The 20,816-nt window shown below is 39.6% G+C and overlaps 1 protein-coding gene across 16 annotated transcripts in view; it reads right to left on the reverse strand.

Annotated features, from left to right (window-relative positions):
* Positions 1-18,508, reverse strand: part of ARPP21 (cAMP regulated phosphoprotein 21) — a 155,528-nt gene extending 137,020 nt beyond the window's left edge. For 12 of the 16 annotated variants that reach the window (XM_064590336.1, XM_064590343.1, XM_064590340.1 and 9 more), the window contains exon 1: positions 16,952-17,817. The gene's annotated coding sequence lies outside the window, so the exon portion shown is untranslated. Of the gene's footprint in view, positions 1-16,951; positions 17,818-18,198 lie in introns of those variants that run through there. The other 4 variants (XM_045904090.2, XM_045904087.2, XM_045904086.2 and 1 more) reach the window with 2 other exon arrangements.
* Positions 18,509-20,816: the final 2,308 nt, after the last annotated feature.

Genomic DNA, 20,816 nt, shown 5'->3' on the forward strand with positions numbered 1-20,816 from the left:
TAAGGAAGGGAGTGAGGGAGACAGGGAAGGAAGAAACCTGAAGTTTCAGAAAAGATGAGTCCCTGCCCAAGGTCAAATGACACTGATATTATTCAAATTATGGCAATTCCTGAGGCTGGCAATTCCTGAGGCTCTAGGCACATATGTAGGAGGCATACCCATCCCTGTCTCAAATACCCATCCCTGTCCACTGCCTCCCCTCATGTTGTTCGATCTATGCATTTGGTATGAGTTCACCGAGAAGTGAATGCAATGTCCACATATTCAATCATGGGTACTTATTCAAGAAAGATGCCAAACCACATAATAACTACATCTTTTATCATAACAAGTATCACTTCTGCTATCCCTAGCCAGAAACATGCAATTATTTTTTATTAGTAAAGTTGACTTGGCTATCCCACTGAAACACAAGAAAAAGCATACTCAGTACTTGATTCTTTTATTAATCTTAAAACTGAGAAGTAAATGAGCTACAGAAGACTCTGATACTATAAACTGGATACGTGGCCAGAATGTTATCCTGTCTGGAGAAGGGCTGGTTCTAAGGTTCATGAGATCTCATCTTGACCACCATGTTAGGATTCAGATTTGGAGATTTCTTTGAGGAATGTGCCAGATGCTAAGGTGGCACAATCCACAGCTATCCTCTGGGACTGAGCTGAACCCACGGCATCCTGATGAACTGGGTTCAAACTAGAATCTGCACATCCTGCCCAGTTGGTGCAAGGAGGTCAATTCTGTACAAGAGTTTATGAATGGTCACATGTAAACTGAAATGTGCCATTGACAAAAATATCAGTCTGCCCTAAAAGGAAAAAATACAGCAAAAGAAAACATCACAAAAACCACAGTGTTGGATAGCTGTGAAGTGCTTGGACTCTGAAGCTGGGCTTCCAGGGTGGAAGCTTGCTTCTTCTACAAACTGAGCAAGTTACTAAGGGTCTCCATGCCTCAGTTTCCTTATCTGAAAATGGAAATAGGAAGAGCCCCCGTCTCATAGATGATTGTGAGTATTAAACAAGTGAATTTGTATAAAGCACTCAGAAAAGTACCTCACACATAGTTAGCATTATAGATGTATTAGTAACTGACTATCTCTTACTGGGACAAGCACATGCACCCATTCAACAGAGATTTATGGATATTACCTGATTAGAGCTCTGGCTGGAATTCAACTGCCAACACTTCTAGAGACCCAGACCTTCTAGACACTTCTAAAGACCGCAGTGTCTCTAAAAATTATAGATACTTCAAATTGATATTGGCTTTCAGCCAAGACTCTTAGGGAGCCATCACTGGGCTGTTCAAGCTGTGGGAGGATGGCAATTCCTGAGGCTCTAGGCACATATGTAGGAGGCATCTGGATGACAGTTCTAGCATTGTCTGTCTTCTCCAGCTAGTATAAATGATAAGAACAAACCTGCCCCTGAAATTAACATTGAAAGTGACAAAGCTTACAGAAAAGGATTCCAAGAAAAGGAACAAAGGAGGAAATGGAATGACGGTGCTAGAGATGACCAGATAAAGACTATGTGAGGCAGATTTTTCCAACTTCTAAATTTTTCCTAGGTTTCTTGCCTGCAGCAAATGACCTTAGGAACATTTATAAAGAATCCTTATAGAGATCATTTTTTTTTCCTTTTGTTCGTGATAAAGCATTTTTATTTATTTAAATAACTTGATACTTTCATCTCATATAATGGTGCAAATCCAGCTACTTGGTATAACTAAAAAATAGTGTTATTCTGATTTTTTATTTTTTTAATTGTTAAATCATCATTTTTATATGATCATAAAATTATCATATAGTAAAGTTGTCATGGGTGGGGGCTGTATAGTTCCATGGATTTTAACACATGTATAAGTTTGTGTAACCACCACCATAATCGGGCTACGGAAGAGTTCCAGCACCCCAAAAATTTCCTCATGCCATCCCTTTCCAATCACACCTCCCCTTTTCTGAAAATTTATTTATTTATTTATTTTTATTATGTTATGTTAGTCACCATACATTACATCATTAGTTTTTGATGAGGTGTTCCATGATTCATTGTTTGCTTATCCCCTTTGACATATCTCTTGGCATTCACTAATCCATCCTTCTCTGTTGCTATATTTTTGCCATTTTGAGATGTTCTATAAATGGGATTATGCAGTCTGTGATGTTTTGAGATTGGCTTCTTTCACTCAGCATAATGCCCTTAAGACCCATCCAAATTATTGGGTGGATTCGTAATTTGTTCCTTTTTATCGCTGAGTAATATTCCACTATATGGATGCACCACAGTTTGCCCAATCACCTTTGGAAGGACATTTGGATTGTTTCCAGTTTGAGGCAATTATGAATAAAGCTATTATAAACTGCTGTCTACACAATTTTTGCATTCGTAGTTTTTATCTCTAGTGTTCACTAATTTTTATTTAAAAATTTTTCTTAACCCTCAGAGTAGCCAGTCTTGTGGATTAGGGATTATGTCATCTCCATTGATTTTAGAGTCCTCCACCAGAGACTCTTAGAATACAACCTCAGAGGAAACTAGCATCTCCCTATAATCATCCAGGCTCCTACCTCTTTTTCTTTTTTTTTTTTTTAAGATTTTATTTATTTATTTTGAGAGAGAGAAAGACAGTGAGAGAGGGAACACAAGAAGAGGGAGTGGGAGAGGGAGAGGGAGAAGCAGGCTTCCCACGGAACAGGGAGCCTGATGCGGGGCTCGATCCCAGGACCCTGGGATCATGACATGAGCCAAAGGCAGACACTTAACGACTGAGCCACCCAGGCGCCCCTCCTACCTCTTTTTCTAGTGGAATTTGCAATCCTTATTTCTTCTTTTAAGATGCTATGTTTTGAAAAAAATAATTTTTAAAAATCAAAGTAAACTGAAATTAATTTAAAATTTGTTTTGAAATTTTACAGTATTTCTTTAATATTTCAGGTTATGAAACATCAATCATGCAAAATCTACATTCTGACAAGAAGTTTTGTGTTTTAGATCGGTGGTTTTCATGTTATGGTCCATAGACCAGCAGCAGCATCACCTGGAAATCTGTTAGAAATGCAAATACTTGGGCCTCACCCCAGGTCCACTGAATCAGAAACTCGGCTGGTGGGTCCAGTGAACTGTACCTGAATAGAGCCTCCAACTGATTCTGATGCATGCACAGGTTTGAGAACCACTGCTTCAGGGATGCCCTTCCTGTGTGGTACAGAAGGAAGAATGCCTTCGCCTGAGACTTAACCCTTGAGAGGACATACTTGGTACTCACACTTCCTTCCTTCCATAATAGGATTGGCTTAAGGAATAGGATGGCTCATTTGTGTTAAGATATGAGTCCTAGATCACCAGCCAACATTTATAAGATAGATGGTGTAGTTCTTTTTGGTCACTGGTGAAGAGTTATGGAGTCAAAACCTTAAGTCTAGAGAAATCCCTAACTCTTCATTTGAAAGGATAAATTGATCACACTACCCTCTATTTCCATCTTGCCATTTTATCGGTGCAGATGGGCAGAGAACAGGGGTAAATGCAAGTTTTCTTTCCTGTTGACACTCTTCTAATAAGCCTATCCTTAATGGGATATTGTTCTTTATCAGTGAAATAAGTGAATTCAGAAGGAAAAGAAAGTAGAAAAGCAGCTAACTTGGGTCATGCCATCACTGATCTCTCAATAAGAGGGAGTACTCTTTTTATAATATAACCAGAGCCCCAACTTACATATATAAGTATTATAGATATACACATATATATGTATTAATATATATATATATAATGTGGCATATATAATACCACATCTAATACATAGTATATTAGATATATGTGTATAATTTTTATAATATAACCATATATATGTATATATAAATATATTAAATATATAAATTATGCCATATGTAATAGTCTATAACATATATGTGTGTACATTTATGTATTTTTCAACATATACACACATATATACATATAAAAGAGTGTGCATGTATATTCATTTTCTGTTATTCTGTTCTCTCTTCAGAAAAAAGTCCCCAAAATAAAATTACAGGTAATTCCCTAGGCCTAGATCAATATTTATCAAGTAAACCTAGCTAATGCATATGATAAATTATGCAGATTAAGAAATTTGGAGCAATCCTCTCTGTATATAAGGTAAGATATATTGCTTATCAATAAATCCTTATATTTACCTATAGATAGTATTTCTAAGATTTTCCATTTCCTCAGGTTAACTAAATGGGAAAATAAATAAGATAATTTGGGTTGTTAGTTTCCTTCAGGCCACAAAATACAGTATACTTACTAAAAAGTATGCATTGGGGCACCTGGTTCAGTCGTTAAGCGTCTGCCTTCCGCTCAGGTCATGATCCCAGGGGCCTGGGATCAAGCCCTGCATCGGGCTTCTTGCTCAGTGGGAAGCCTGCTTCTCCCTCTCCCGCTCCCCCTGCTTGTGTTCCCTCTCTCGCTGTCTCTCTCTCTCTCTGTTGAAAAATAAATAAAATCTTTAAAAAAAAAAAAAGTATGCATTGTCCCTAAATTTCTCTGTCCAATAATTTAACAAAGCCATTGCCTTTGACAAATAATTAATAAATAGGATTCTCATACCTACTGTACTTCACTATTATTTCAGGGTAAGCTGAAATTTCCGTTAACCTCACCACTTCCTTTATCTGAGAAACGGACTCCCTGAGGGTAGAAGGATAAAGAGGCCACTTTGATCTTGTACATCTGACGAAGGCAACCGTCACCTTCTGTGCCAAACACACAGATGCACAGGCAAAGACCGAGTGTGTGGTGCTCCAGGTGTCTGGGGTTGACTTGGTAGAGAACAAATTGAGGACAGTCTATGAAAAAAGCTCACACTGGTTAATTCTAACTCAAGTTTTCCAGAAGATAATTTCAGGGCGAACATACTAGTAAAAGTGGATAATTCCATCCTCAATATCAGTAATTGCATAAATACATGTTGGCAGGTGGACTGACAATAGGTTTATGCACCTGGCATTGGCTCTTTCTCATGGGACAGAAGGCAGCATATAAAGAAACAGTGTAGCACTTTTCCTCACCTTGACAGAGGGATAGCACAGAACACTTATGTGCAGAGCAAGGTGAGATGCCTTCAATACAAATAAGAGCAAAAGAGTACCAGCAACATGCTTTTAAAAGGCCAAACCATGTAAATCCATTAGGAAAAAGGAAAGACAATTCTTTAAACTCTGCTGATAACTTAATAGATATCTTCAAAATCATTTTTTCATTGATTTACTCAAAAAATTTTTAATTACTATTTTTACTTAATCACTTATCCCTGGGTATCTATTTTTATGTAAGTGTGAACCACTGGGTCCCTTAAATCAATAGCATTGTTTCAGACTGTTGGGCAGTGAGTAAAGATATGTGTTTAGATGTGCTGTCGTGTTTTTTTTTTTTAATTCTTTTCTAGCTATCTGATATGTATTGTTAACATCTTATAAAAGCCAATGCAAAAGAATCCTACCACCCTCCAAAATCATTTTATCTCTCTTTTTTTTTTTTTTCAGTAACCCGTGGACAGATAAAATACTTAATGACTCAAACTATAATTCTATACTATTTTCAAAAAAGCACTGATATATAATTTCATTACACATGTTCTTATAGGTTTCTATGTTTTAATGGATAAACAGTCCCTGTAGGAGAAAGCAGGAAGGAGATAACATTTCCATTTTGTGGCAAATATGTTAAATATGATAACTCATGAAGGGAGTATTGCTGCCCACAATATTGTCATAAGAAAATTGAAGATAACTTGGCCAGGCCAGTGAGAGGCAGAGATGACATTCAAACTTAGGTCACTTTGACCTCAAGCCTATTGCCTTTCAAGGACACCAGGTGAAAGTGTGTCCCAAGCAGAGATGAAATCAGGAGCTAAGAATCCGTTCTTGTCTCAAATGGCAGCCACAAGTACAGATTAGAGATGCAGACAGACAGATTTCTGGTCACTCTGTACCAGCTTTACAAGTGAATTTCCACGTCCTTCTATGCCATAGCCTGGCCGCATATCTTTTCACTCCCCCCTGGTTCTCAGTTCCTAATCTCTATGTTAGCTCTAAATCTCTGGGCTTCCCATGGCTACTACATATGACAGTGTAAACCAGGTTACAAAGAAAGAAACAAAATAAGGATGAAATATACGTCTTTCTTTTTCCTTAGACAAGAATTCCCAAGTATGCTACGACAGAAACTTTGCCACAGCTGTGATCCCAAGGGTAGCTTGTGTGTGGACATCACATGAGCACACAAGTCCCTTTCACACAAGAGGTGGCTCATAAATATCAGTTAACATTTACACTGTAAAACAATTGAGCAAATTAGTTTTCCAAAACAACAATCCTATAAGTAGCTTTCAATCAAAACTGATCCAAAGGTAAAATCAGAATCAGTAGAGGAATATTGATTTTTCTTATCGCTGTCCCTGTGGCATCAGCAAATGATACAGGTTGAACTACAGAAATCTTGGATCTCTATTGATAAGAGTTTTCGCCTGGAGAAGCGAGGTAGCTCAGAGAGCAGAAGGAGCAAGCCAAGTGAAGTAATTCCCGCACAGCAGAACAAATGGGACTAATGACCGAATCGATACAGAAATAAGTACAGATTTCCTCTACAAATGGCCACTCAGTAGCTTCCCTAAAAAGTACAAAAACATATCACATTCCTTTCATTTAGATTTCCTGAATGTTTACGATGTACTTCATCTGGAATACTCAAAAGTTGGCTTTTTACCAGTTCAGTACATTAGGTAAGTTCACCAAGACTTGGGGTAAAATAGATGAGTTCTTTCAAGTTTGCAGGTCTGAGTTCTTCTCATTGCTACGAATTCCTTGACGACTAGCGCAACCCATTTGATTCCTGCCTAAGCCCCAGGATCTAATCTATAAATGATAAAACAAGTGATATTCCCTCAGCTTTTCTTAAAACATCAAAATCAACCTATTTTCACAGCTAGGTCGAAACAGTGAGGTAATGTTCTCTAGTGATTGTAGAAAAATTGATTTTAGAGCTCTCTTATCTTGCTGGATCCGTCGGGCAAATCTCTGATTATACAAATGGCCTTCTGTTGGATATAGCTATTGGTTTTATCTGCAAAGTGTACTAATCATATGTCTACCACAATTGTATTTGAAATCATTTCTAGTTCTTAGATAAAATCCCAAATTGCTCCTGGAAGGGTGCTAAGAGTAAACTCTCCAGAAGGAGGCCTAGTTAACTTTCTCTGTGAATAAGCATCGGGGCCATAATCTTATCCTAGGAGAGTCAGCAATGGCAAATAATAAAATACTGCATGGGATTTTGTGTACACATGGAATTCTAAATCCTCCATGCCCCAAACTCCTTTTCCTATACGGCAGGGAGAGAAGGCAGCCCCTCCTATAGCTTGGTTAGAGCTGCTCTGCTTCCAGGAGGAAGTGGGGACTGGAGACCCCCAGTTTGCCAGATCGCTTCTCCCTCCCTTCCTCACCCCTGTCTTCTAATCCAGCATGGCCTGCTCACTCAGCCTTTAGAGGAGTGACTTCTCTCCCCGCACCCTGGATCACCTTCACTATGGTTAATCTCTCCAGAGGCATTTGTCCAGTAAACATGAGTTGCACTAGTTCTGTGTACCTGGGATTTGGAAATTTCTTGTGAACCTGCCTTTGCCTCATCCCTTCTCCCAAGACCATATTAACTGAGTGTTGACTTTGACTCCCTTCCACGCAGATGGAAAAGTGATCCATATATTTTGTTCAAGTGGACTAAAGTTTTAGGGGCCTTGTATTCCTGTAGAAGCCCTAGTCACAATCTGAGATCTGAAGAAGGGACTCCTTTGTGAGAGCCCAAACAATCCTGAGTGTAGTTACAATTCCACACACAAGGGCACATCTTTGTTCTCTTTTTCAGAAAGATGAATGTCAAGTCCACTAAGCTGAAACTTTAGGGGAAAAATGCAATTAAAACTTTACTGGGGGCTGATTTTAAGTCCTGAATATGAGATGCCTTCAACAATATAGAAATCAATTTTTAATTCAACAAATTTTGATTAAATATCTGCCACATGTAAGCAAGGACTGCTAAGGACAGTGGAAAAATGTATTAGGAAATGTGCTTTTGGGTCAAATTACTTTTTTGCTTAATGTGAGTTAGGTAGATGACTCTAAGCATGTGTATTTTGCAGATTCTAGATATAGGTATAGGTACACGCCGATTGTAAATATATATCATATATACGATAGACAAAATATATAAAACACATCTTATAATAAGATATATATGATGGACATGATATATAGATAGACAGATCTATCTATCTATATATATGTTATATATATTATATATATAAAATCTGTCTACCCTTTCCTTGTTTTTAGTTTGTTTTCCAACAAGTATCAGAATACCAGAGGATTATAAATTTATTCTCAGACACCTTCTGAGAAGTTTCATTAAATAACTTTCTGAGTGTGTTCTCCTTCAGAAGAATGGCTGATACTCAAATTATAATAGAAAATAAAGCTCAATTATTTGACAAATTTATTGCTTTGCACGGCTCACCTTCACCTGCACTGAACACTCCTTGTGGTTTCCCATTTCCTGATACGGGAACCAACTGATTAAACCCCAGTTACGAAGGGAGTTTCTCCCCTCCTCTGGCCACTTTCACACGAGTGCAGAAATGATTCATTTCAGCAACAGTACGAGCAGATGCTTCAGGATCAGAGGCCAGATCAGCTACTCAGCCCAAACAGCTCACTCTGTGCTTAGACACCAAAGCCTTCTGTGGGGTGCCGGGGAGCCTACCAGCAAGCCCAAGGCATCACTTGCTTTAACGTCTCAGAGACAGCTGAAAATATTTCCTTCCCCCATGCCAGCCCAAATCTGCCCCTTAAAAGCTTTCACCCATTAACACAGGATCGAAGGTTATTCCTTCACGGATCCACTCCGACCCCTTCTTGTTCAATGATTCGGTTCTTTAGTCACCTCTTTTAGATGGTAGCAATGACACAACTGAACTGTTTTGGAGAAATAATATCTATATGTTCACTTTGTAGATAAACCTGAACTGGGCCGCCCCTTCCCTTTAGAGACTGACACAAGGTGCCAGCCTTGTGAAGCATCAGGATTCTTCTGCAGTGCACACTCCCGGAGTAGTTTTGACCTTGGTGTGGCCTTCCATATTTCATAGACACAGAAAAAGAGTACAGCTAGTCTCCAATATTAACCACAAAAATGTTACAGGGTAGAAAAAAAGAGAGCTGTACTCCAAATTACTCACAGCAGCAACAACAACAAAATCTTAAAGGGAAGTTTGTCTCGTTTATGTAATCAGGTTAAATCTCTAAAGGTTTTCATATGAAAAGATGATGGCTTCCTTTTAGTGGATAAAACCTATGTGCCTGTGCTGAGCTGTTCATGTCTGCTTCAATCCTTCAAGGTAGGCCTGATCGGACTTTACAAATGAGAGAGTGGAAGCAGTGAGGAAGTCACTAAACGGCTGAAGCCTCCTAATCAGTAATTTGTTTATATCGGATGGGTGTCACTCACAATTTCACCTGCAGAAACTGTGACGCGTGGAGAGGTTTAGAGTCATGGCCACTGTCACGCTGTTATTCACTCAGACCCAGAAGCCCGACACCAGGACTGGTTGTTCTGGTACTAAATTGCGCATTTACGGAGGTAAGTTGGGGACTAGTAAGATGTGGATGCACCACCATGTTTAGGCCTTGTTTCCCAAGACCTTTTACTTCAGTCCGAGTTTTGCACATATCTGTAACCTGCAGACCCCCACGGAGGCTCGGCAGTAAAGGCTGGCTTCATCGCTCACGGCAAATCACCTGCTCCCTCCCAGATAAGCTTGGAGCGCACCTCTGCTGTACATCCCCTCAGTTAGCTTGAACCCGACTTTCCATCGGAAGCGCCACTGAATTCAAAACATCTGTCTAGAGCTCCTGATATCCTATCTGACCAAAAAAATGCAGACGTTATGGTCATTTGTGGAATAAAATTGATATTGACATCCTTGTCCTAGGATATGTGTAATTGTTTGTTTTAATATATAAACTCTCAGATTTAACTATGTATACTCCCTTACCTCTTGATGCTAAAGAAAACCCACTAAAAACTAGGTCATCCATTGTTGTGGAGAAGACAATAATTATAATAATAATTAAAGGCGAAGGTGTCCAGTTAGAATGTCTAACTTCACTCAAGCAGAGAGCAATGCATGTACACGCAACATGATCTCATGCTCTATTATTTTATCTTTCCAGGACTCTGTTAGTGATTATGTGGAAATTTCAGCGTTGGAGAAAGGTTTTAATCTTCACAAAGGAATTAGCTTCTGTGACCAAAGTTAAATCATCACTTAAGTGAAAAAATAATGAAAAATCTTTAATACCAGCTAGCTGTGTGCAATGGGATTTTTGAATTCATCTTAGTGCTTATGCCAGATATTCGGCAGTTTCCTAAAATTCCAATAATACCAACATATCTAAGCAAGTTTAAAATAAACAAATATGAAACTATGTAATTTAAAAGGGTTCATCATTCCCAAAAGCCAGATAAAAGAAATAGGATCATAGATATGGCTGCAAAGTCCTGACAATTAAGTAATTTGGCAGAATAAAGCCAGATAAAAGAAATAGGATCATAGATATGGCTGCAAAGTCCTGACAGTTAATTAATTTGGCAGAATTCAATAGCAATTTTAACTCAACTGTCTGCTATGTTGGCTTAAAGAGTCATCATCTAACCATAAACCTTAATCTTCTTTCTCTAAAAAAGAAAAGAAAGTGCCATATTTCTAATCAAAGGTTCTTTTTTTTTTTTTAACACACTCTTTTTTTTTAATAGTTTTGTAAAGAACCAGTGAGTATTTGAAGCTTGCAAATGCTGCAGAAATCTCGATTCTGTCACACACTCACAGAATCTACTCATATTCTGTCCAAAAGCTCTTTGGTGATTAAATTGAGTCAAATGCCAGCAATGCTGGGATTTCCACCAAACTCACATTTTAACAAACAAAATGCTGAGAAAAGCACATCAATGCAGAGGATAGATATTTTCGTATCAAAAAATATTAGAACTTTGTGTGAGGATTTTAGCTTGTGTTTCTAGAAATATTTTAATCTATACATTTTTATAAAAGCTACAAAAGCAATTTAGTAGCTCTTTATTTTTCTATTGAGTTCATGAACAAATAACAGTTAAACAATTATGGGTAGCCCTGAATTCCAGGGAGTTTTCATGCCCTTCCTTCACCCATGGCTTGATTCTTCTAGGCCTCTGAGACATTGATAAGTTCACCTGAAAGCAACCTAAGTTACTCAACAGTTAAGAGGATGGCTAGGCCTTCTGACTTGCATGTCAAGGGATAATACATTTGGACCGCCAGGACATTAAAACTTTTTGAAATTAATGTTCCATTTTGTTCTCTAAAGATGTCGAAACATTTTACCTCAATTATTGGTGTTGCTTCTTAATTTCAACTAGATCAAAATATGTCAACATGCATTTTTTCCCCTTTAAGTATGAGTCTAGGGATGAGAATGTTCTAAAGTGAGTAGTGTATCTTAGCAATCAGAAGAAAAGCTACTCATCTGGTTTCCACTTCCCTAGAGACTGTCCTCGTTCTTATCTCAAGTATTTAGTGCGTAATAAAGAATCAACCTAGGATCCTACAAATGTAAGGGAATGCGCATCCATTATTAAGCATTCCTGCACTAAGTCTATTTAAGAATTCACCGCGTTCTTCTTTTGGATGTCCCTATCACAAGGACTTATTTCCTAGCTTGTGTGGGTATCAGGAAGAGATTACTGGTTTATCTTGGTAGATAAGCTTTGTAAATATGTCTCAGCACTGCAGAAAAAAAGATTACATATTACACAAAGCGATTCTGAGTGGAAACATCAACCACAATATGCCAAATAAATCTCAAACTTTAACAAAACATTTGAAATAAAAAGTGACGTAATTGTTTTCTTGTTAAAAATCTCAAATTTTTCCTCTGAATTAAAACCATATTTTTTATTTTCATTTATCTTAAAACCAATGTTATTATTTACAAAAGTGATTTTGTTAGCGAGATCTCAATACTTTGTGTGTTCTCCACGGTGGATTTCTAATTTATGAACTGCTGTGTCATTTTGAAGTAATGTGAAATGTGAGAATGTGATTAAGAGGCCTGTTCTTAAAAGGGATGATTACCAGCAGGCCCCCCCTCCCCTTCACCTGGAGAAAATGACATTATTTTCTGTTGCTAGACAGAAAGAGCAATTGTAAAGTATGTTACTTTAAAAATGCATACATTTATTATGAATACGTGCCTTGAGTGAGACAATTTTGGACTAATTTTTCAGCATTTCAGTAAGTCGCAACTGCAGTTTTATCCTAATAGGCATCCCTTGATTATAAAACTCAGAAAGATCTTATATAATATGTGGCATGGACACATATATTAAGCCGGGGTATAAAAAAACTGCCAGAAGAAGTTTCCTTGGGAAAAGTGTGTGGAGGAATTCAAAATATTGATCTACTGTGGCCATAGATAGTGATTAACACTCGTTCCACCTGGCAACACTAAGCTCTATGTGGCAGCTAGAAAAGAGGAACCTAACATAATGCTAAGGATTCGTTCTGAAAGTAGAGAGTCAGTTTGGTGTATTCAAGCTAATCCTTTTATTTTTTCAAAATGCTCTCCATTTTCTTGGTATAATGATTTCAGTTCACTTTTTGGTTTACCTGCACAGCAGGTGCAGAAATGTCCCAGTAATATTGGAGAAAGGTATATTCAAAATGTTATATGGGCATTTTATACCTTAAGAAAATATCACCAGACTACAGAGGATTTGAGACCAAAAGGTAACAAGGTTACCGAAAATTAAAAAACTGCTTAATGAACTTGATGCTCCATCCCAAGCAATTTATTCTTTATCAAGAATATTATATTTATGTATACAATTTAAACACTTTGTATCTCAGCTTATATCTGATCCTCATGGCAATGAAATGGTTGTGATGTAAATGCAAGTAATAAATCCTGTGAACATCCAGGGCCCGGTTTAATCCAAAATGAGCAAAATTAATTTAGATAAGGCACTAAAAAAAATCAATTTATTAGAACTTAGCATAAATGTACCTTAAAGGAAACTAACATTCAGAAGCAAAGATAGCCTGAGAAAAACAAACCCAATCACAGATACATCTTTACCTTCAATAGTCCTTCAGCACTTACTTATAGCACTGCTTGAAATTATTTATCATATTTAACTTTAGATGTTAGAATGAAAAACAAAAGAAAGCAAAGTCAGCGGAAATATAGAGCCTCTGGAATCACAGATTCCCTAAAAAATAAAAATCCTTTGTCTAAAGAGAGGAGGTCTGTATTTTATAAGTTCATCCCTGACTTAAAATGTGTCCAGAACTTTCCAGGTGACCTAATGCATTTCTAAGGAAGCCAATTCTTTTTCTGATTAGAAATTCACAAATTTCTAAACACACTACCACCGTGTGGTACCAGGTAAAATGATGCCAGTACTTACCATCTGAAGAAATGACTTTCACTGTCCACATCATTTTTAAGCCCCACATTCTTTCCTAACCTTGTCGCAAAGCAGATGAATTACACTAACTTATATGCAAACGGTTCATTTGCAGTTTCCAACCTTATGGACTTCAAACTCTCTCCCAATCCTAATGAGAATCCTCAGTTATATTCACTTCTGTCTATGTTGTACATTGTGTCTTCAGGGGCTGACTCATTCCACACTCTACTTATGTAGCTTATCATTATCTTGTCCACAGACAAAATTTACATTGAATTCAGATGAGAATGCCCACTAACTTGAGAATCTTGAGAAAGGTATCAGGATTGTGGTCCAAACAACATGACCACCAGGGACAATATTACAGCCAGTGTGTAATTATTTTCCACCTCTAGAAGTACAAAGTAGAAAACACAACAACAACAAATTAGAGTAACTCCTTATAATGCATTTCTCTTAGTAGTTTATTTTGGGGGGGATTATTCTTCATAGAAATTGGCAAAATCTAGAAAAACTCTGTATGTTACTCTAACGGCTTTATTTAATAATAATTATATAACTCACTTCCCCACTTAATAAAAATTTCTCACTTTCTCTTATGTTCATTAAATTTTAAATTACTTAGGCATTTGTCTAATTAGCTTCACTTTGAACAAAGATATAACCTGATTATTGCATGTTGTTAATATGAAAATGAACAACAGAGACCTTTCTGATTGAACGTTTTTACTGTCTACCTCAAGACAGGTGTTCTACATTATACAGACGTTGCAGACAGAGGGCTTCTTATGTTTTACGCACTATAACATTAAGATATTACCCCCCTCATTATAACATTCCAAAAATTATTAGTGCTGCCTCTGCTATCTACATTTTAAAAATACTTAACCTTCGGTAAGTTAATCTATTGTGCTTATGTCAAAATAAGGAGAGAAAACAACTCAAATTTTCTACCAAGTTCAACCAAAACTTCCTGCTTCACTTAGTTGCCACAATTCTGGAATCAGACTCCAAGTTTATAAAAGAAAAACAGAAATTCACAAGGCAGAGCTTCAAGTTAAAATACCTTAGGAGGATGTTAGTTATGTTATACCTAAAACATTTTACAAGCTCCAAACCCTCCACTAGAACAGTATTTTAGGAATCTGAAATTATTCCTGCACTTCTCACCACCCAAGAATCTGACAGCTTGTATGAAAAATAGTATGTGTGCAGCAACTCCTTGGTGAGTATTTCCTTTAAGTTTTAAGGCATTCAAATGATTGAGTCTTCTTTCTAAGAACTACTGAGGAGGTTTATGAAAACACATAGCAGACTATTCATGTGTAATTCTCTCACTGAAATCAATTGATTTCTGTTAGTACAATACATTAGGACTAATTAAAAATACCATATCCAGCAGCCAGTCTGTACCTTTCCATACATCCTTCTCCAGTATCCAAAAGCATGCACTGCTCTGTCTTCCATCATGCTTCTTTTATTGCTGAGTGAGGCGCTCGTTCCTTCATTAAATAGCATTAAAAATAGACAGCGCAGAACTCCCCAGTGGAGCATGCTCTAACAGGGCTAATGCCACAGTTCTCAAGGTAACCATACTCAGCTGGGATCTAAGAGGGAAAGTCACTGGGAGATCAGCAATTAGCAAATCTATAGCTCACACAAACCTGTCTCTGTCTGAGTTGAATACTGTAAAAGAGAAATCAGCCTGTAGTGAAATTAAGTCACTGAGAAGCTCAAAGTCAATTTCTGAAGCTGTAGAAGTTTCTTTAAATATGCCTTACCTAAACCAAGTATTCTGTTAAGTAGGCATTCATCTACAGCAATTGATTTGTATTACTATTTATCAAATAACGTAAGTCATGTCAAGAGGAACGGAGCCATATATGCATAGCATCTAAATGTCTTAAAAACAGCATATAAACCAAATTATTCAAAGCAAACAAATAGTATTGATAAGCAAGGACAGTAAGAGGTTAGCCTTTTGAATCTTTTGTGATGAAGTGTATTCCTTAAAGAATATCCTAAAGTTCCCCAGAAAATTTAAAAATATTCTGTTAGTTGAAATGATAAAAAGAAGTAAAGGAATGGGATAGAAGAGGAAATACGGGATAAAACACAAATACATACCTTACAAATCCATATTAAACCTGAAATGAGCACATATATAATTTTTCACATGTGATCCACGTTAGGAGTGCAGCAGAAACGATTACTGCCAAAATAGTACATTACTTGGCTATTAGAACAGAACATGGCTAGAGCTCTTGGCTTCCAAATGACTGTCTTTTGTGAAAATGACATTAACTAAAATCCTATTAAGACATACAAGTCCCATGGTGACACAAATACAGAGGATCAAAGGAGTAGGTGCATTTATTTTAAAGTGTATGTCAAAGGTTTTCTAACTTTTACCAAAAGAAAAATGATTTCCTGTCATCTCCATTTCTGTTTTCTTAAAACAATCATAGTGATTTTGATCTCCAAAGTAGGTGAGGAGGAGGTGGAAATCATTTGGAATTATTCAGCATTTGAACAAAATCTTGTACAGATTCATTCAACTTTGGGGAATGTCATTCTTTTTGGAGAGTCTAAAGTGTCATACCATTAGCCTTTAAAAATCAGAAATCAAAATGGGTATCTGCACTCTGAACACATTCTCAAGAAATGATTCTACCAGCCTTGCCCTTTGCTTACTAGCTTCCCATCCCTTTGTAACTTTCAATGCCCCCTTTGCCTTTCCTTTTAGGCTTGGTCTCTGTCCTTATCTTGTATCTTAAGGAGGTGATCAAGTGCTGAGCCTGAGCAGCTGTCAGCAACCACATCCACTCCAGCTCTATTTCTATGCATAAACATTAACTGAGTCCATTTCTCTTGCTAGAAAACTTTCTAAATATATGATCAGTTCAGCTCAATTCCACCACCATATCTACAACCCAAGACAGAAGTTAAGTTTGGAGTTTGCAATGAAACACAGATTTCAAAAACATGTAAAAATAAAAGGTAGTATCTTTTCCTCCAAAAGCCCTTGGGAGCCAGACCCTGAGTTCCGCAAGAACAACAAACTGATTACAACTTTTTTGCCTCCTGCATAGTTCTCTTTCCAATGAAATAGGAGGATCCCAAACTTTCTACCGTGAAACCTGCCTAAATCACTGTAGATTTCTCTGATGAAAAGAACTGCCCTTCTCAGTTCTCTTCCAGCTTTCCTGGTCAGCCTCATCTGGGGGAGGGGAGTCTACCCCTCCGTTGATGAAACATAAAAACACAATACATGTATAACATCAACAGTTTTCTACAAACATGAAGGAGAAATACAGACGAGAAACACAGATATACGGCAGAAAGGAGGAGAAAAAAAAAATCACAAAAGACGTGCAATGTTCACGTCGGAAGACCTTGATTATTACCTTGACCGAACAGTGGGTATCCCCCCAGCGTCTTGGTGCCTTGATTGATTTGATTTAGTTTTTGATTTTTATTAATATTGTTTCTCAATGATTGAATTGGCTGGATTTGTTTGGTTTAGCTTGGCTTTTTTTTTTTTTTTTTTTTTTGGTCGATTTATTTAACTGCTAGTAAAACGAGCTTTCTGCAGCGTCGGCGGCTGGGATCCACGCGCGGCTGCGGCGACCGTGGTGGCTTTGGCTGACGACCCCGCTGCCCCCGCTGCTTGTCGCTGCTCCGGACGAGCTCAGGGGGCGCCGCCGCCGCCTCCTCTGCCCGGCTGGCTCCGGGAAGTGAAGGAGCCCCCGCCTCCTGTCTGCCAGTCTGTCCCTCTGCACGTCTGTCTGCCTGACTGTCCCTCAGCCGGGCGGCTCAGCGCTGGATTCTCGCTCTCCTGCGCTCTGCTCTCGGAGCTGCCACTCGCGCCGGCTGGCAGTCGGTGCGTGTGTCGGTCTGTCGGTCCCTCGGCGTGTCTCGGTCCCACTAGCAATTCAAGGTCCCTGTTCCGGTCTTCTGTGCCGGGATCGCTCTCCAGCTCCCACTCGGTGCCCTGGCCTCTTCCTTCGGACAGCGGAGGGCGTCTGGAGGGGAGGATGCGCGCGAGCGCTGCTCGCTCGCTCTCTCCCTCTTTCTCTCCCTCTCCCTCTCGCGCCCTTTCCCTCTGTCTCTCTCCCTCTCTCTCTTTCTTTCCCTCTCTCTCTCCTTCTGCCTCTCCTCAGCGTTCTGCTCTCCCTGACTCAAGCTGTCTAACTGCTTCCACCTGTCCGTTGCTCTGTCACTCTGTCGTCCCACCCCGAGCCAGCCAGCCTCCGTCCGTCCCTCTGTCCCGCGCCCCTGCCTCCCCTCCTCCGCCGCCTGCCCCTCCGCCAGTCCCTGCCCTCCCACGCGCCCGGCTCCTCCCCGCAGCCCCGGCCGCATCCGTCCCCGCCCCGGCCGCAGCCTCCAGCCCCCCGGACCGCCACACCCGGGAGCCGGCTGGGCAAGGCGCCTGCGGGGGCCAAAGCCTCTGCCACTGGGCGCGGCCAGAGTTGGCAGAGAAGGAGCGCGGGCACCTGCCGGGTGCGCCCGGCGCGCAGTGCCATCCATTCCCCGCGGCAGTTCTCCGCCAGCCCCGAGGCTGGAGACAAAGCGCCGGAGCCACGCGCGGCAGCGTGAGCGTCATTAATCGCCTCCCCGCTCCCCGCCTCCGTGCCCGAGCCCTCCGGCGTACCTCTCCCGGGGGCACCTCCGACTCCTGCGGACACTTGCCCAAGCCCAGCTCACTCCCTTCCTCCGCTGCTCACTCTCCCGGCCAACTCTGCAGAGAATATCCCACAATAATAACACCTCACTCCACCCAAATGAATCCGTAGCCTCCGAGCTCTCAGAGATTCTCGGCTTCGAGCAAGACCAAAAGTCCGGGCGTGCAGCGCCAAGTGCACTCCCCGTGGGCGACTGCCCAGACCGCTGCCCACCCGAGCGCCGATTTAGAATCACAGCGGTGCCGCGGAAAGCCGGGCAGGGTAGGGCGCGGGGCCGGGAACAGAGTTGACATCCGAAGAAATTAAAGCGCTGTATTTCCCGTTTGTTCTGGAGATGTGCTATTTTTATTATCTGTAATTCATTTTTTTTTTTTTTCATTGTCTCGGGGCACTCACTACCAAAAGGGGGAAAAAAAAAAAAAGGAATCATGGAGGAATGGGGATACATTTCCGGAATACCGCCCACCCTTCCTGAGTGAATGTAGAGCCTACTTTTCCAACATTATAGGTCACCAGCCAAGATATATCACTCTGGCTTTCTGCCTCCAGCTGAGAGCAAGGCATTTGATTCTGGGCTTCTTTGCTAGGGTGTTATTAATGTGAAGCAAAATTATAGTTGTACATGCCTGCATGGAATTGCCAAAGCTCATTTTGACAGTATCCAGCATTTCAGTTTCTAAAACGTAGACGCTGAATAACTATGGATCTGGTGCAATAAACGCCCCACAATAAATTGAAGAGGAGAAAATCAACTTTCACCAGCTGCAATTAGTAACCCCATGAATAGACAACAAATAAATAACTAGCATAAACCATGCCATGAAAATTTCCATGTCCTTTTAGTTTCATTTATTGGCATCCATTCCTAATGACAGACATTATAAACAGATTTATTAAGGGATATGCCTTCTACTTTTCATAGGAGTGTAATTTCAACAGCTGTATCCGTGTTCACATATACTAAGATATTGATTAAAAATATCACACGGATGATATGTGTAGTTCTAGAAAATGCTATAAAAATAAGATAATGTTGTCCTGGTCCTTCATGAACAGATAACTATTTTCCAAATATTAGAAATTGTCTCCCTTGGGGATCAGTTCTTGCTGGGATAAGAATGAATCTGCTGTATAAGGTTTCAGCAAATGAAGCCCAAAGAATTTAAAACCCTTATGTTGATCTATTTTCTGAGGATTTCTACTCAGTGCCCTCCAAAAGCATTTTGACAGGCATTCCCCAACCCCCTCCTGCCAGTCATATGGAATTCAAGGGAAAATTAATAAAAAGGTATTTCTTATTCTCTTTCCTTTCTTTCATCTTAAGGCATGTTCTTAAAAAACCTGCTTTTCTTTTGAGGGAAATTGTTGTGCCAAGTTGTGCTGTGTCATAAATTCACACAGTTGGGACTCCATGGGAAGAGGGTCAATGTCCTTGATTTTCCTTCTGGGCAGGGCTACACCTAAGCATGTCTTGAATGGATGGATGGCTAATCTACTAACAAGAAACCTTAACAGCTTGCTTTTAATACACAGTATTCCTAGAACAACTCTGAGAGTTGACCAAAAAAAAAAAAAAAAAAAAAAAAGGAACTGCATCCCACTCCAACCTATAGATTGGATATAGAAATTGAGTTGGGGGAAGGGGGAGTACTCAATCAGTACTATTAGAATTGATTATGTAAAAGAACAAGATAGAATATTTCAAGAACTTCAGTGTATGAACAACAATGATGAAATTTATTGTGATTTTTCATGGATTTTAGCCTTTATTTTAAAAAGAAAGCACCTCAGCAGTTGGGCGGCTCAGTTTGTTGAGCATCTGACTCTTGATATCAGCTCAGGTCATGATCTCAGGGTCCTGGGATGGAGCCCCATGTCAGGCTCCCTTCTCAGTGGGGAGTCTGCTTGAGGATTCTCTCCCTCTCCCTCTGCCTGTGCCCCACCCCCCACTCATGCATGCACTTGCAAGCTCTCTCTCTCTCAAATAACTAAAATAAATCTTTAAAAGAAAGGAAGAAAGAAAGAAAGCACCCCAAGAAGAATAACATTAACTTGCTTCAGTTAAAATTTTCTACCAAGGGTGCCTGGGTGGCTTAGCCAGTTAAGCGCTGGACTCTTGATTTCTGCTCAGCTCATGATCTCAGAATTGCAAGATGGGGCCTAGTGTGGGCTCTGCAATCAGCATGGAGTCTGCTTGAGGCTCTCTCTCTCTCTCTCTCCCTCTCACTCTTGCTTTCGCTCTCTGCCCCTTCCCCCACTTGCACTCACTCTCTCTAAAAATACATAAATAAATCTTTAAAAAATTTTTCTACCTGTTCTCATAATATTTTGTCAAAAATTAGGAACTGGAGAAAGTTCAAATTTATTCAAGTCCATGTAGATAATTAGCATTGGCTCTCCACTTTTAAATTTTGTGTGTCCCAATGTGGGACTAAAATATACTTCTGGGAATATGGGGCAGGCAGTGAGCAATAGGTGATTCTTCTAGACTTTCGGACGCTGTGTTTCCTTAAACAATTGGAAACAGTTGCCATTCCTTCCAGTCCTTGGCCTGTCATGTATTTACTACTAAACTCACGAAAACTGC

The sequence above is a fragment of the Mirounga angustirostris genome, unplaced genomic scaffold (assembly GCF_029215605.1).
Source record: "Mirounga angustirostris isolate CCGP_5_RB_7025 unplaced genomic scaffold, mMirAng1.0.hap1 SCAF_1, whole genome shotgun sequence".
Taxonomy (NCBI): domain Eukaryota; kingdom Metazoa; phylum Chordata; class Mammalia; order Carnivora; family Phocidae; genus Mirounga; species Mirounga angustirostris.